At 44.3% G+C, this 15,940-nt stretch overlaps 1 protein-coding gene across 5 annotated transcripts in view; it reads right to left on the bottom strand.

Annotated features, from left to right (window-relative positions):
• The window catches only part of GABPB1 (GA binding protein transcription factor subunit beta 1), a 67,570-nt gene extending 52,270 nt beyond the window's left edge, over positions 1-15,300 (bottom strand). The window contains exon 1 of one of the 5 annotated variants that reach the window (XM_040342578.1): positions 14,930-15,300. The gene's annotated coding sequence lies outside the window, so the exon portion shown is untranslated. The remainder of the gene's footprint in view (positions 1-14,929) is intronic. The other 4 variants (XM_040342573.1, XM_040342575.1, XM_040342576.1 and 1 more) reach the window with 4 other exon arrangements.
• Positions 15,301-15,940: the final 640 nt, after the last annotated feature.

Here is a 15,940-nt window from a genome sequence, read left to right as displayed (position 1 = left end):
CAGGTAAAGGACCTGGCTCCTTTTTGAGATTCGGCACTGCGTCGCTTTAACTGACAATTGCGCAGTCGTGCGACGTGGCTCCCAAACAAAATTGGCATCCTTTTTTCCTCACAAATAGAGCTTTCTTTTGGTGGTATTTGATCACCTCTGCGGGGTTTTTTTTGCGCTATAAACAAAAATAAAGGTACGATTTTGAAAAAAAAAAAAAAAAATGCTATATTTTTTACTATTATAAAAATCCCAAAGAGATATATTATATACACACACATACACACACACACACATACGTTTTCCCTCAGTTTAGGCCGATACGTATTCTTCTACATATTTTTTGAAAAAAAATATTGCAATAAGCGTTTATTGATTGGTTTGCGCAAAAGTTAGAGGGCCAGATTCACAGTGAGAGTACGCCGGCGTATCTACTGATACACCGGCGTGCTTTCAAATTTCCTGTTCTGTATCTTTAGTTTGAATCCTCAAACCAAGATACGATGGCTTCTGGCTTCGATCCGACAGGCGTACAGCTTCGTACGCCTTCGGATCGTAGGTACAATACTTCGGCGTCCGCTGGGTGGAGTTTGCGTAGTTTTCCGCGTCGGGTATGCTAATTAGCTTTTTCTGTCGATCTACGAAGGTATGCGCGGCCGTCGCATTCTCTTACGTCATCGCTAGTCGGCTTTTCCCGGCGTATAGTTAAAGCTGCTATTTCGTGGCGTATAGATAGACTTGCCATGTTAAAGTATGGCCGTCGTTCCTGCGTCAAATTTTGAATTATTTTTTTTTGCGCAAGTCGCACGAGAATAGGAAAGGACGTAACTCACGTCTACGTTCAAAAAATGACGTTGGTGCAACGTCATTTCGCGCAAACCACAGCGTGAAATTTTCGAAATGGAGCATGCGCATTTCAATCGACGCGGGGGGCGCTTCATTTAAATTAATCACGCCCCCTACCTACCCGCCCAATTTGAAATATGCGCCGAGAAATACACTACGCCGCCGTAACTTACGGCGCAAAATCTTCCTGGATTCGAAATTCCGCCAGGTAAGATACGGTGGCGTAGCGTATCTCCGATACGCTGCGCCAGGGCAATTCTTTATGAATCTGGCCCAGAGTGTTTACAAAATAGGGGATAGTTTTATTGCATTTTTGGTAATAATTATTTATTTATTTTTATTAGTAATGGCGGCGATCAGCGGTTTTTTCCCTGACTGCGACATTATGGCAGACACTTGACACATTTTTGGGAGCTATAAAAATGCACCGATTACTGTGAAAATGACAATGGCAGTGAAGGGGTTAACCACTAGGGGGCGCTAAGGGGTTAAGTGTGCCCTAAGGCAGTGGGTCATACTGTAGGAGGGGGGCTGGACGTGTGACGTCACTGATCGTCGTTCCTTATAACAGGGAACAGACAATCAGTGACAAGCCACAGAGAACAAGGAAGGTTTGTTTACACTCACCTCTCCCCGTTCTTCAGCTCCTGTGACCCGCGCGCGACCCACGGCTGGGCCATTATAGGGCAACGTATCTGTATGTGCCTTTGCCCAGCCGTGCCATTCTATCTGCCATTATATCTGCGTTAGGCGGTGGTTAACGGGCAACTGAAAAAATAAGAGCTGGAGTCCATATGTAATCCGCAGTGTTTATTTATTAAAAAATCAAGTGGTCTAGTGTAAAGCAGAAATCTGTACACACCATAGGTTTCCTGCTGTACACTGCACTATTTAATGTTTATTAAACAAACTCTGCAGATTATATATGGAATTCAGCACAGATTTGTTTTGTTTTTTAAAGTGTAATGGGCTGACAGGTTCCCAGCTGAGAGACCAACACCTGCTGTATGATAACAGCCAGGGGGTAGAGCCAAGCTCATTTGTTTGGCAAGACTGTTCAGCAGGTAACGCACATAGTGATCTGATATGGGTACCAGATATGCTAGGTACACCGCTGCCTGTGGACCCAGTGCAGCATCAAATCTAATCTGTTATCCAATTTATTCCCCTCTCTTCCCTCTACAATTAATTGGCAGCAGAGCAGAGAGACATGCTGCAAATTATCTTATCACATGTTTTCACAGTATAATCACTGGTGCATTATGGGCCAAGTTTTCATTGTATTATCTGGTAGGTTTGACCAATGGGCCCTGTCATTTAGGCTGTAAAGGCCCATTTTTCTTTTTTTTTATGTAACCCATTTCAATATAAAATGTTACTATAGTATACCATGCTATATTTTTTATATAGCAATTAAATCTGGTACTATGAATGCCAGGTGGGATATTAAATGAGACGTAGTTTACAAAAATAAAATAAAAAAAATACAGCTGCAAAAGCTACCTTTTATTCAAGCAGAGTATTCTTGGTATTGTACTTAAAGGGGTTGTCAGGCTAGGTTCACACTGCTGCAAATTCAAAATCGCCGTAAAAATCGTGATTTTGCCGCGATTTCGGCCGCAATTTAAGAGACATCTGTGCAGGGTTCAATGTAAATCGTGGCCCGAAATCGCAAAAAGTAGTACAGGAACTACTTTTTGAAATCGGTGCAGCGCCGCAGATGCGGCGTCGCACCAATTAGGACGGTGCCATTGCCGACAAATGCCACCGATTTGAGATGCGATTTGACATATGAAATCGCATCTCAAATCGTACCCAGTGTGAACCTGGGCTAAAAGGTAAAAAAAAAAATCCAAAATAGCTTCCTTTACCTTAGTTCAGTCCTCCTTCACTTACCTCATCCTTCGTTTTTGCTTTTAAATGTCCTTGTTTCTTCTGAGAAATCTTTACTTCCTGTTCTTCTGTCTGTAACTACACACAGTAATGCGAGGCTTTCTCCCTGGTGTGGAGTGTCATGCTCGACCCCTCCCCTGGAATACAGGAGAGTCAGGACGCTTTCTACATTGCAGATAGAGAAAGAAGCTGTGTGTTAGTGGGCGTCCTGACTCTCCTGTAGTCCAAGGGAGGGGGCTAGCGCGACACTCCAGACCAGGGAGAAAGCCTTGCATTACTGTGTGTAGTTACAGACAGAAGAACAGGAAGTGAGGATTTCTCAGAAGAAATAAGGACATTTAAAAGCAAAATGGAAGGATGAGGTAATTGAAGGAGGACTGCACTAAGGTAAAGGAAGCTATTTAGGAAAAACATTTTTTACCTTAAGAGCCCATTCACACAGGGGCAACACGACTTCCAGCACGACTTTGGGAGGTAACTTGGACACGACTTGTGTATGAATCACAGCGCGACATCAGGCAACTTACAAGGCAACTTCATGTCGCCTCCAGGACAGGAGGCTTTCCAGTGGCCAATCAAACAACAATCAGCTCTGTGGGAGGGAGGGGTTTCCCTGAGAAACGTATGTTATCTTCCTGTATTGTTGCTTCAGTTAAGACAGGGGATCCGACTTCTGAGGTGACTTCCATTGAAATCAATGGGTACAAGTGGCCTAGAAGTCGGATTGAAGTAGTACAGGAACCTTTTCTGAAGTCGGAGCGACTTCAGTACTGTACATTAAGACGGCTCCCATTCACTTCCATTCATTTTCTCGACTGCGCGACTTAAAGTCGGATCCCAGGTCGCCCCAGTGTGAACCGGCTCTTACAACCACTTCAAGCAATCAAGACTTTTCTGTTTATTTATAAATAAAAAAATTTGTTTGCGTAGAGCGGTTACATAAAAAGTACTTTAATTTAATATTAAAAACACTACAAAGTGTGGATAAGTGCAAGTGAGAATTTATGCAAAGTACTGCATAAGAGGTATTTATCGCCGCAAGAATTTCCTCTAGGAAATCCTGTTGTACAAAAGCCAATACATTCTGCTACAATTTTACAAGGTGCTGTAGAATCATGCATGTTTATCCTGCAATCACTTCCAACATATCCTGGTCAGAAAACCAACGTCTTCTTATTACATTGCTCTAGTCATTGCATATAAAGCACAGGCACACTTTTGTTTAACAGATTCTTTGGGGGAAAGAAACGGATTTAATGGGGGAATATCACAGTATGCCCCTGTTTAGGTCAGAAGATCACAGGCCATCCATCCAGGGGACACTACTATATTGTCTTTTAACATGTATTTCCCTACATTTAAAAACAACAATGACCCACACAGAATGCACGCGGGAGCACTTGGCGGCAGGCACAGGGCTCTGAAGGTCCCGCAGGGTATGCCCGACCCTCAGAACGCATGTGTCGGTGATGTCACTGACTGTATCCAGTGTAAAGATCTCCTAAACACAGCAAGTTTAGGAGATATTTACTGTACCTACAGGTAAGTCTTGCATGTAGGGAAATGTTATTAATAAAACAAAAACACATTATCTACTACGATAATGCATGCTTTTCTTTTCCAATCCCAATGGGGAATTGGAATCGACATACTGCATCGCAAGCAAAGCATTGGCTCATGGTTATAGTGCAATCTCATTGACCTTCATATGGGCGATGATGCATGTCAAACGCTTACCAGAGTATTTCTGTCTCAAAAAACAATAAATCCAAGTATAGTTACCATATATTATAGCCCTTTATTAGGGTTAACCCCACCCATGCATTTTCACTTAACCCCCTTTAAACTGGGGCGGGAGGTGCGGTGGTGGTAAAGCGCTGCTATTTTGAGCAGAGCTTTACTGCTAATTTCCTTGCGCTATTTGGTTGCTAGCGGGGCGGTGCTGCTGCCGTTACCGAGATATCCATCTTTAAAAACAGGACGTATATAGTTGTGAGCAGGTCCTTAAGTGGTTAAAAACGTAATTTTTTAGAACCCGAAAAACGGTCGTGTGTACGCGGCGTAAGGAAAAAAATGAATTAGAAAGCAATGAAAGGTCTGTATCACTGAAACTCCATGTTATTTGTCGCTCAATCACCGAGCAGAAAAGAGCAATGGACTTTCTGCAACACCGGGAGCAAAAGCCAATGTTGCTGATCACAGCACATTATAGACTGAAGCTGCAAAGATAACACAGGAGAAATCTACAGGGAAAAGATACAATTGTAGCTGTGTGACAAGATCAAAGAATACTAATGTTACACAAATGCTGATCACAAAACTTGTATCAGAATGTATACAATTCAGAATTTAACCCCTTCACGCCAACCTTATGCAAATATGCGGTCTCGGCTTGAAGATGTTGTATCATAGTAATGCATGCATCACTCCGGTACCGTTTTTTAGAGCAAGTGGTTGGCTTTCTTGGGATAACAACCGATGCAGCCAAGAAGCTGCACGGCTGTTATCCCAAGCAGTGGGAGAGGAGGTGACCCCCCCCCCCCCCGTCACTTTTCGCAGCTTGCCCAAGCTCTCCTGTCCCACCGGGAGGCCCAAGCGAGCAGCCAGCATGTCCGACCCAAACAATGCCAGAATAGAATCAGCTTATCGGGTCTTGGATCTAGTAAACCTTGAAGCAAAATCATGACATCACTTCCGGTTTACAGAAGTCTTAAAGGGTCACTAAAGGAAAAAAAATGTTTTGCTGAAATGACTGTTTACAGGGTATAGAGACATAAAAGTTACTGATTCCTTTTAAAAATGATTAAAAATAGATTCAATTCAATCACATAATGTGCCTCTAGTTTCACTTTCGGTTTTAAACTGGTTTCATGTTTCTGTGAAGTAAAGAAACCCACAGAACAAAAACAAATCCAGGGCAGTGTTTTGTTTTTAAAATGAATCTTATTGGTTCTGAGGAGTTTTAGACACACAGTAATGACAGCTTATGACAGCTTAGACCACCGTGAAAATCTCCCAGTACCATGGTTATAAGGAGCCAGACAACCAGGAAGTGTGGAGATCAGAGCAGAATTACATCAACTTCAAAGCAAAAACGAACAATGAGGACATGAAACCAGGACTGCAGTAAGGTAAAGGAAGCTATTTAGCTAAAAAAAAAATTCCTTTAGTGATCCTTTAAAGCAGGGGTCTCAAACTCAAATTACCTGAGGGCCACAAGACAAGTTTCCATATCCCATGGGGGGCCGCATGCAAACTTTCAAACTTCAAAAACAGTACTGGTGTCAGCGAACACATTATTAACCCTGACCACTACACTACACACTGACCACTCACCATCAAGGTACAGCACATCAGGGCACAGCACACATGAGTGCACAGCGCACATCAGGGTACAAAGCCCAGCACATAGGGGGTACAAAGCCCAGCACATAGGGGGTACAAAGCCCAGCACATAGGGGGTACAAAGCCCAGCACATAGGGGGTACAAAGCCCAGCACATAGGGGGTACAAAGCCCAGCACATAGGGGGTACAAAGCCCAGCACATAGGGGGTACAAAGCCCAGCACATAGGGGGTACAAAGCCCAGCACATAGGGGGTACAAAGCCCAGCACATAGGGGGTACAGCACAACAGGCCACATCAGGGTGCACGGCACATCAGGGCAGGGCATATCAGGACAGGGCACATGGCACAGTGCAGGACATGGCACATCAGGGCACAGGGCACATGGCACATGAAACAGCACATCAGGGTACAAAGCCCAGCACATCAGGGTACATGGGCCACAATCACAGCACACCAGGGAACATGGGGCACACCAGGGAACATGGGGCACATGAGAGCACATCAGGGCAGGGCACATGAAACAGCACATCAGGGTACAAAGCCCAACACATCAGGGTACCCCATGTACCCTGATTTGCTGGGCTTTGTACCCTGATGTGCTGTTTCATGTGCCCTGTACCCTGATGTGCCATGTGCCCTGTCCTGATGTGCCCCATGTGCCCTCATATGCCCCATGATGTGCTCTCATGTGCCCCATGGCACATTAGGGTACATGGGCCACATCAGGGCACAATCAGAGCACATGGGGCATATCAGGGCACATATGAGCACACCAGGGCACAATCAGGGCACATGGGGCACAGCACATCAGGACAGGGCACATGGCGCATCAGGGTACCCTGATGTACAGAGCCCAGCACATCAGGGCACATGAGAGCACATCAGGGCACATGAGAGCACATCAGGGCACATGAGAGCACATCAGGGCACATGAGAGCACATCAGGGCACATGAGAGCACATCAGGGCACATGAGAGCATTTACTTGTTGTTTTCTTCAAAGGCAGAGTAGCGCAGGAAGCTTCTGTCATAAGTTCACTTGTCTCTCATGTCACGCTGCTACTCCCCGGCAGCCCCCCCCTTCTCTTCTCGTCCATCTCAGATAATGTCACAAGCAAACGGGGATGGACGAGAAGAGAGGAGGGGCCGCCGGGGAGTAGCAGTGTGACATGAGAGACAAGTGAACTTATGACAGACACTTCCTGCGCTACTCTTCATGCACCTCGATCTACACTTCCGCGGCACCCGCGGGCCATTTAAAACCGGTCCGCGGGCCGGTACTTTGAGACCACTGCTTTAAAGGCACCAAATTAAATAATAAGATAGTATTCAAAAACAGCCAAACTTAGCATTTTGAATGCTTTTAAGTGCAAAGAAGGGATTTGGGGTCTTGGAGACCCCTAGATCTCTCCATAAAGAGTACCTGTCAGAAGGGATATTTACATTCCTTGTGACAGCAATAAAAGTGATCAGAATTTTTCTTTAAAAGGGATAGTGTCAAAATAAAATAAGGAAAAAAAAAATGTAAAGCGCCCCCTCCCTCTGTGCTCGCACACAGAAGCCAAACACATATGCAAGTCGCGTCCGCAAATGTAAACTGTTCAAACCACACATGCGAGGCATCACCACGATCGTTAGAGCGAGAGCAATAATTCTAGCTCTAGACCTCTTCTGTAAACTCTACAGGCAACCTGCATTTTTAAAGCATCGCCTGAGGAGATTTTTAAGTGCTGTATTCTGTCACCATTCCACAAGTGAGCACCATTTTAAAGCATGACATGTTAGGTATCCATTTACTCTGTGTAACATCATCACATTATACAAAAAAAAAAAAAAAACTTTACAGGTTTTTCTACTTTTTGTTTTCTTTATGAAAGTGTATTTCTTCCAAAACCAATTGCATTTGAAAGACCTCTGCACAAATATAGTGTACATAAAATATTGCAACGCTCACCACTTTATTCTTCAGGGTCTCTGCTTAAAAAAAAAAAAAAAGTATATTATATATATATATATATATATATATATATATATATATATATATATATATATATATATATATATATATATATATATATATATCGAAACAACTAATCGATTATGAAATTAATCTATTACAATTTTCATAATCGATTAATCGGCCAGTAACATAATGGGGTTAAATAACTAAAATTAGCCCTTTCACTGTCCCACAGTAAAAAAAAAAAAAAAAACTAACCACTTACAGTAGTGATTATTTGCTCTTTTTGTACTTATTTTTGTTTTTTTAACCCCATTATGTTACTAAACATCTCAGGCCTGGGTTCACACCTCTGTTTTTTGGTGCTTTTTCCAGAAACACACTACAGTTCATTTACATGTTTTCCTATGGGACACATTCACATCCATGATTTTTTTCCAGCTGCTGCGTATTTGGAAAGGGTAAGGACTTTTTAACGCAAAACCGTGCCATTTTATTTTTTTGGGTTCAATATACTTCAATGGAGAAGCTGCAGAAAAGCATGTCATGTGTTTTTGCGGCAATTTGTGTTTTGTAATCTGCCCAACAACAAATTGGGCCAAAAAAAATGCAAATTTTTTTTTTTTTTGAGGCCATCATCCGATTAATCGAAATAATAGTCGGCCAGCTAATCGATTATGAAAATAATCGTTAGTTGTAGCCCTAATATATATATTTAGAGTGTTGTGTGTGTGTGTTGTTTGGGGGTTCCAAATATTTTTCTAGCAAAAAAAAAAAAAAAGGATTACCTTGTAAGCAACAAATGTCAGAAAAAGGCTTAGGCATTAAACCGTTGATACACTTTCTAGTAAGATCTCATACTACATTACAATCAGTCTGTACAATATCTTTTAGATCAGAGGTAGGCAAACTTAAATGAAATGGAGATCTACCTGAACAGCATAAGTAAAGTTAAAAAAAATAACAATAAATCACCTGGCACAGTGTCGCATCCTCACACCTGATTTAAACCTCTAATTGCCATACTACCATGTCAAAATCAGGTGCATTGTATCACCCCTGTTGTGGGTAAATGGCAGCACATCAGTATGAAAGCAGCATTATACAATAATGCCCGGTGTATTGCTTCACACTGACCAGAAGATCTCTTCTTTCCTGCTGCTGACACCACTCTGGAGACCAGCATAAGAGGTGGAGTGCAGTTGGTATCACTCCGCATGGGAAAGGAGCCGACACTACAGAGGAGGCATCGGCTTCTGCTCTTGCTCCCTACTACAACTATCCAAGTAGTCCTTCTGCATTGCACTCTGTTTGATGTTCTGGGATGGTGGGGTCAGCAAGCCCAGACCGTGATCTACAGGTTGCTGACCCCGCTTTAGATCTACCAACAACCAGGGCCTGACTGGGAAACAAAATGATTTCAGGTAACTCCTAATTTTTGGTAAACCTAAAAGGCACTAGTATCCCACCTTGAACACTGCATTTAGGGTACATTAAACACACGTAAAGGGTTTGTAAAGACAAAAATATTTTCCTCTTAAACTAAAGTCTGACAGTAGCTGATAAAGTAAAAAGTAATGTTTTGCATTATAACTAGTTTGATACTTGTTGAAATCGAGCTGTTTTATTCACCTCCAGCACTCCTGAATCATTATTCTCACTGACTTCCTGGTTTGCGGTACGCATTCATTCTTGCTACATCACGGCATAATGGGAACTACAGTTCCCATTAGGCTTAGCCTCCATGCCTGTGAGGGATAAGAGAGCATCTTCATGCAGGTCTGTAGTCATAGGGAGGGGGTGAGCACATTCTGCTTTCCACCATGCAAAACGGCTCAGATGCTGGTGGAAAGCAAGAAGAGGAGAGACAGGAAATGGCATTTTCAAACCTGGATTACTGTATTTTGGAGGTCAAAAGGAAAAACAAGGTAAGTGATATTTAAAGTGGTTGTAAACCACACTTTTTGACTTTTACCTACAGGTAAGCCTATAATAAGGCTTACCTGTAGGTATGAAGAATATTTCCTAAACCTGTACAGTTTAGGAGATATTCCCCTCACAATGCGCCGCTGATTGCCTGACAGGTTTTTTTGCAGACCTGAATGGGTGCTCCGTGCTCCTCTATGGAGCCGCGGATGTCAGCGGTGACATGCCCGCTGACATCCGACCCGCTCCAATCCGCCAAAGTGTGACGGAGGAAAAACCTACTTTTCCATCCGTCTGGCGGATCGGATGAACACGGACAGGCGGTCCGTGTTCATCCAATCCCCCCATAGGGGACAGCGGAGAAAAGACAGAGCGGTCCCTGCACAGTGTGCGGGGACCGCCCTGTCATCCGCCGGCTCAGCGGGGATCAACGGAGCGATCCCCGCTGAGCAAGCGGAGGTTCACGAGGCGGATCATTACTGATCCGCCCCATGTGAAAGGGGCCTTTCTCTATACCACATATTAACTGGTTCCAGTGGTGATTAAATACCACCAAAAGAAAGCTCCATTTGTGTGAAGAAAAAGATAAAAATGTAGTTCGGGTACAGAGTTGCATGACCGCGCAATTGTCATTTGAATTGCGACAGTGCTGAAAGTAAAAAATTGGCTTGGGCAGGAAGAGGGTGAAAATGCCCAGTATTGAAGTGGTTAAGGTGCTGGCCAATGGCAAAGAACATCCTTCATTGACTGTTGCACTGCATTGTTCTCTTTGGTTCTTACTGTTCTTGTGCGTTCTTTGGTAACAATTTCCATCTATTCTTGTTGATATTTGCAACTGAGACACTGCAGTCCCAATGGGATGTGCCTTTAGGCTGCATTCACACCTAGGCGTACAAAATCGCGGCGTTTTGTCCCGCAAATTGCGGCGACAAATTGTGGCGTTTTTTACCGCGATTTGTGGCGACAAATTGTGGCGTTTTTTACCGCGATTTGCGGCGACAAAACGCCGCGATTGTGAATGCAGCCTCACCCCCTCTATGGAGATGGTTCACATCTCCTATGCCGAACGCCGCCTGAAAAAAAGGTCCGGGACTTTTTTTCAGGCGGCAGGCGTACGGCGTGGAGATGTGAACCATCTCCATAGAGGGCAATGTGTTTTCATCCCTCCAGCGTCTCGGGGCTGCTGCGGCGTCACACTACAGGTGACAAAACGCCTAGGTGTGAATGGGGGCTTAAGGCTCGTACACACAATCGGATTTTCTGATGGGAATTCTGTGAGGACAGGCTGTTGTCGGGAAATCTGACCGTTTGTACGCTCCATCGGACAATTGTTGGTGGAAAATCCGACAAGAAATGTGGGATAGCATGCTTTAAAATTTTACGACAACAAATGTGTTGTTGGATTATCCAAACGTGTGTACACAAGTCCTTTGGACAAAAATCCAAAGTACAAAACATGCATGGTCAGAAGTAATGCTCACCATAACACAATATTAGCAGAAGTTGCCCAAAGGGTGGCGCTAAAGAGCTGAAAAAACACATATTTTTTTTGTTTGTTGCCCGACAATTCTTTGCTGTTTGTATGCAAGTTCACGGCCAACACCCTTCGAACAAAAGTTCTACGCTTTGTCTACAGGAAAATCCGATCGTGTGTACCAGGCTTTAGCCGCGTTGTTTGCACAGTTTCAATGTGCCCTTACTTTATCTTTATTGTAAGAACTTGAAAAAACACTTAGGCCTCATTCACACAGGCGGACTCTGTTCCTACGGAGTCCGCCTGCTCCCGCCAGCTCAGCGGGAGATCAGTCCGCAGATCTCCGCTGAGCCGATGGATGACAAGCTCCTCTCTGCTCACTGAGCGGGGAGGGGCTTGTCGGGCACCGCTGTCTCCTATGGAGCGATCTGATGAAAACGCATAGCATGTCCGTTTTCATACGTCTGTTTTTAGCGGATTGGATGTCAGCGGACATGTCTCCGCTGACATCCGAAGCTCCATAGGGATGCATGGAGCAGCCGCCGTCAAAACTGACAGGCGGACCTGAACGGTCTGTGTGAATGAGGCCTAAAACTCTTTGTAAAAACAAAGTATCACAGTGCAGCCGATCAATGCACCACAACTGATCATTTTCCACCCTGGCAGCTCCACTGATAAAATCTGATCTAAACCAATCAGTGGGGAAATCATGGCTACTCTATTGTTTTGATCCAATCCCACATGGATGGGAAGATGGAATCTAAATGTGTGTGGTCACCCTATGAGCTTGTTCACATGAGCAGTGGTAATGCATGGTTTTTGCAGCCACTCAGGGCTGTGCACACGCCACTTTGTGGTAAAAATTAAACCACGTCACATTTGGCAGGCATTTGATAAATCGAAGAGATTGATGTGTACAATCAGACTGTATAATGTATGGTCACTATAAAGGAGATCATACAATCAGACTGTATAATGTATGGTCACTAGGGCTGCAACTAACGATTATTTTCATAATCGATTAGTTGGCTGATTATTGTTTCGATTAATCGGATAATAGCCTTAAAAAAAAAAAAAATTGCATTTAAAAAAATAAAAAATTTGGGCCAATTTGTTGTTGGGCAGATTACAAAACACAAATTGCCGCAAAAACACATGACATGCTTTTCTGCAGCTTCTGCATTGAAGTATATTGAACCAAAAAAAATAATAGCACCGTTTTGCGTTAAAAAGTCCTTGCCCTTTCCAAATACGCAGCAGCTGAAAAAATCATGGATGTGAACGTGTCCCATAGGAAAACATGTAAATGAACTGTAGTGTGTTTCTGCAAAAAGCACCAAAAAACAGAGGTGTGACCCCGGGCCTGAGATGTTTAGTAACATGATGGGGTTAAAAAAACAAAAAGAAGTACAAAAAGAGCAAATAATCGCTACTGTAAGGGGTTAATTTTTTTACTGTGGGAGAGTGAAAATATTTACAGTAGCAATTTGCTCTTTTGTACTATAAAGGACTAATTTTAGTTTTTTTAACCCCATTATGTTACTGGCCGATTAATCAATGATGAAAATTGCAATCGATTAATAGATTAGTTGTTTCGGCCCTAATGGTCACTATAAAGGAGATCGTACAATCAGACTGTATAATGTATGGTCACCATAAAGGAAAATCAGATTGTAAATGTATTTGGTCACTATAAAAAGGAGATTGTTCAAACTGTATAATCACTATAAAAGGAGATCAGACTGTATAATGTATGGTGGTCACTATAAAAGGAGATCAGACTGTATAATGTATGGTGGTCACTATATAAGGAGATCAGACTGAATAATGTACGGTCACCATAAATGAGATCATACAGACTATATTATTTACAGCAGTGGTCCGCAAACTGTGGCCCTTTGCTTCCTTTTACCTTGCCCCTTGGGGGGCTCGGTCTTATCCACCGATACCACCAATAAGGCATAACCCCCCCCCCCCCAATAAAAGGATACAATTCCTCCCACTGTCACCAGATAAGAAGTATTGTTTTCCCCCCCCTCTGATGTTGGGATCTTTTCTACCCCCCCATTGGCCACAATCCGGCCCTCCGAGAGTCCGAAGGACAGAAAACTGTCCCTTTTATTTAGAAAGTTTGGAGACCCCCGATGTACATTATACAATCTGATTGTATGATCGCCTACATGGTGACCACACATCGGGGGTCTCCAAACTTTCTAAATAAAAGGGACAGTTTAATGTCCTTCGGACTCTCGGAGGGCCGGATTGTGGCCAACAGGGGAGGTAGAAAAGATCCCAACATCAGAGGGGAAAACAATACTTCTTATCTGGTGACAGCGGGAGGAATTGTAGCCTTTCATTTGGGGGGGTTGTGCCTCATTGTTGGTATCGGTGGATAAAACAGAGCCCACAAGGGGCCAGATAAAAGGAAGCAAAGGGCCACATCTGGCCCCCGGGCCGCAGTTTGGAGCTAAAGAAGATCGTACAGTGCATGTCCATCATACAATCAGATTGTAAAGTGATGATGGGTGTGTGTCCTCCATGTATGATGGAGGTGGGGGGGTGATGTCTGGTTCTGGGGGTACACAGAGGGGAGGGGGGTCCCCAGTACTGATCTGTGATAATGGAGTCCTATGGAGGACAGTGGTGACCCCCTCATACATTGGGGGGTACAAAATTCTACCCCTCCCCCATACACTGGGGTACAATGGGCCACGAATACCCCTCCCCTATACATTGGGGTGCAATGGGCCACGATTACCCCTCCCCCATACACTGGGGTACAATGGGCCACGATTAACCCCTCCCATATACATTGGGGTGCAATGGGCCACAAATATTACCCCTCCCCACTGGGGTGCAATGCCAGGGAATATTACCCCTCCCCCATACACTGGGGTACAATGGGCCACGAATACCCCTCCCCTATACATTGGGGTGCAATGGGCCACGATTACCCCTCCCCCATACACTGGGGTACAATGGGCCACGATTAACCCCTCCCATATACATTGGGGTGCAATGGGCCACAAATATTACCCCTCCCCACTGGGGTGCAATGCCAGGGAATATTACCCCTCCCCCATACACTGGGGTACAATGGGCCACGAATATTACCCCTCCCCCATACACTGGGGTACAATGGGCCACGAATATTACCCCTCCCCTATACACTGGGGGGCAATGCCAGGGGCCACCCCATAGGGTGGCCCCTGTGCCCTCTGCCCGGTGCTGGTCGTTGGATTTCCCGCCATCCACCCCCCACACCCGGGCCTCCTCTCTCCCCCGCCTCGGCCGGGCCCCGGGTCCCCGGAAACCCGCAGACTTTAACGCAATAAACAGGAAATCGCTCGGATGATCCGGGTTCCGGGGGAAGTTGAATTATTTTTTACCACAGAAGAGATCAACTTCCACATCCGGTGAGGGCCCGACACCCAACACTGACCTGGAAAAGATTCGGTAACCTGGCAGAAATCACCGCGCCTCCCCTCCGCTTACCGTGGCCCCGGAGTGCTGTGCCGCCCGTCCCCCGCTCCTGACTCGCTCGGCCCTCCAGATGACGGACTCCGCGCTCCGCCGACTCCGGTTTTACTTCAATGCCGTCTCATCGGCGCCGAAAATCCCCGAAGAAAAGTCCCCCCGCCGTGTGCGCGGATGTGTACAGAGCTGTGTGTGGAGGAGACGCATCACCGCCCGGCGCGCAGACCCATACACCGCCTCACCCTCCGCACAAGGGACACTACCGGCGCCTATATTCGCTGATATGATATTATATACACAATAGGGAAGCTTTATATCAACTTATATCACTGCCAGAGGGGTTTATTTTTAAATTTTGGCAATGCAAGAGGGCGGCGGAGGGATACCCGTTGTTGGTGATTGTGAGGAGATGGGTGTTTCGCATGCGCAGAGAGACCCCTTCGCACACACACAGGACGGAAGAGTTGAGATAGGGGGAGGGGGAGGACTGTGTGTGAGAGGATTGCCATGTCTGGGAGTCAGTTTGTGGTCTACCACAGAAAAGAAACGCACTACTCCATACAAGTATTAAAGTTCACCCCACTAGGAACATTAACCACTTGTCTGCCGCTTTTCATTTTCCCCCCACACATGTAGAAATCTGCATTTGGCCATAAAATCACTTTAAACTCCCAGAATGTATAGTTTAGGAAAGAAGAGACCCCGTAGAATAAAAAGACAGTACTTGCATTTTTTTTATTGTGCATGATATTTGTGTAACTATTTATCAAACTTGTATTTTCAGGAAAAAAAATACAATAAAATAATTTTGCATGAACAGAAACACATTATAATATCAATGTGTTGGTAATATGTTTCCCCTTGAAGACAAGTTTTTTTCTGGCACTTTTTACCAGTTAAAATTAATATTTTTTGCTAGAAAATGACTTATAAACCCAAATATATATATATATATATATATATATATATGTGTGGTTATAAGTCATTTTCTAGTAAAAAAAAAAATATATATATATATATATATATAGG

This window comes from Rana temporaria, chromosome 3 (genome assembly GCF_905171775.1).
Source record: "Rana temporaria chromosome 3, aRanTem1.1, whole genome shotgun sequence".
NCBI classification, from domain to species: Eukaryota; Metazoa; Chordata; class Amphibia; order Anura; family Ranidae; genus Rana; species Rana temporaria.
Note: the sequence above shows the minus strand (reverse complement) of the source record. Positions and strands in the feature narration are given on the sequence as shown.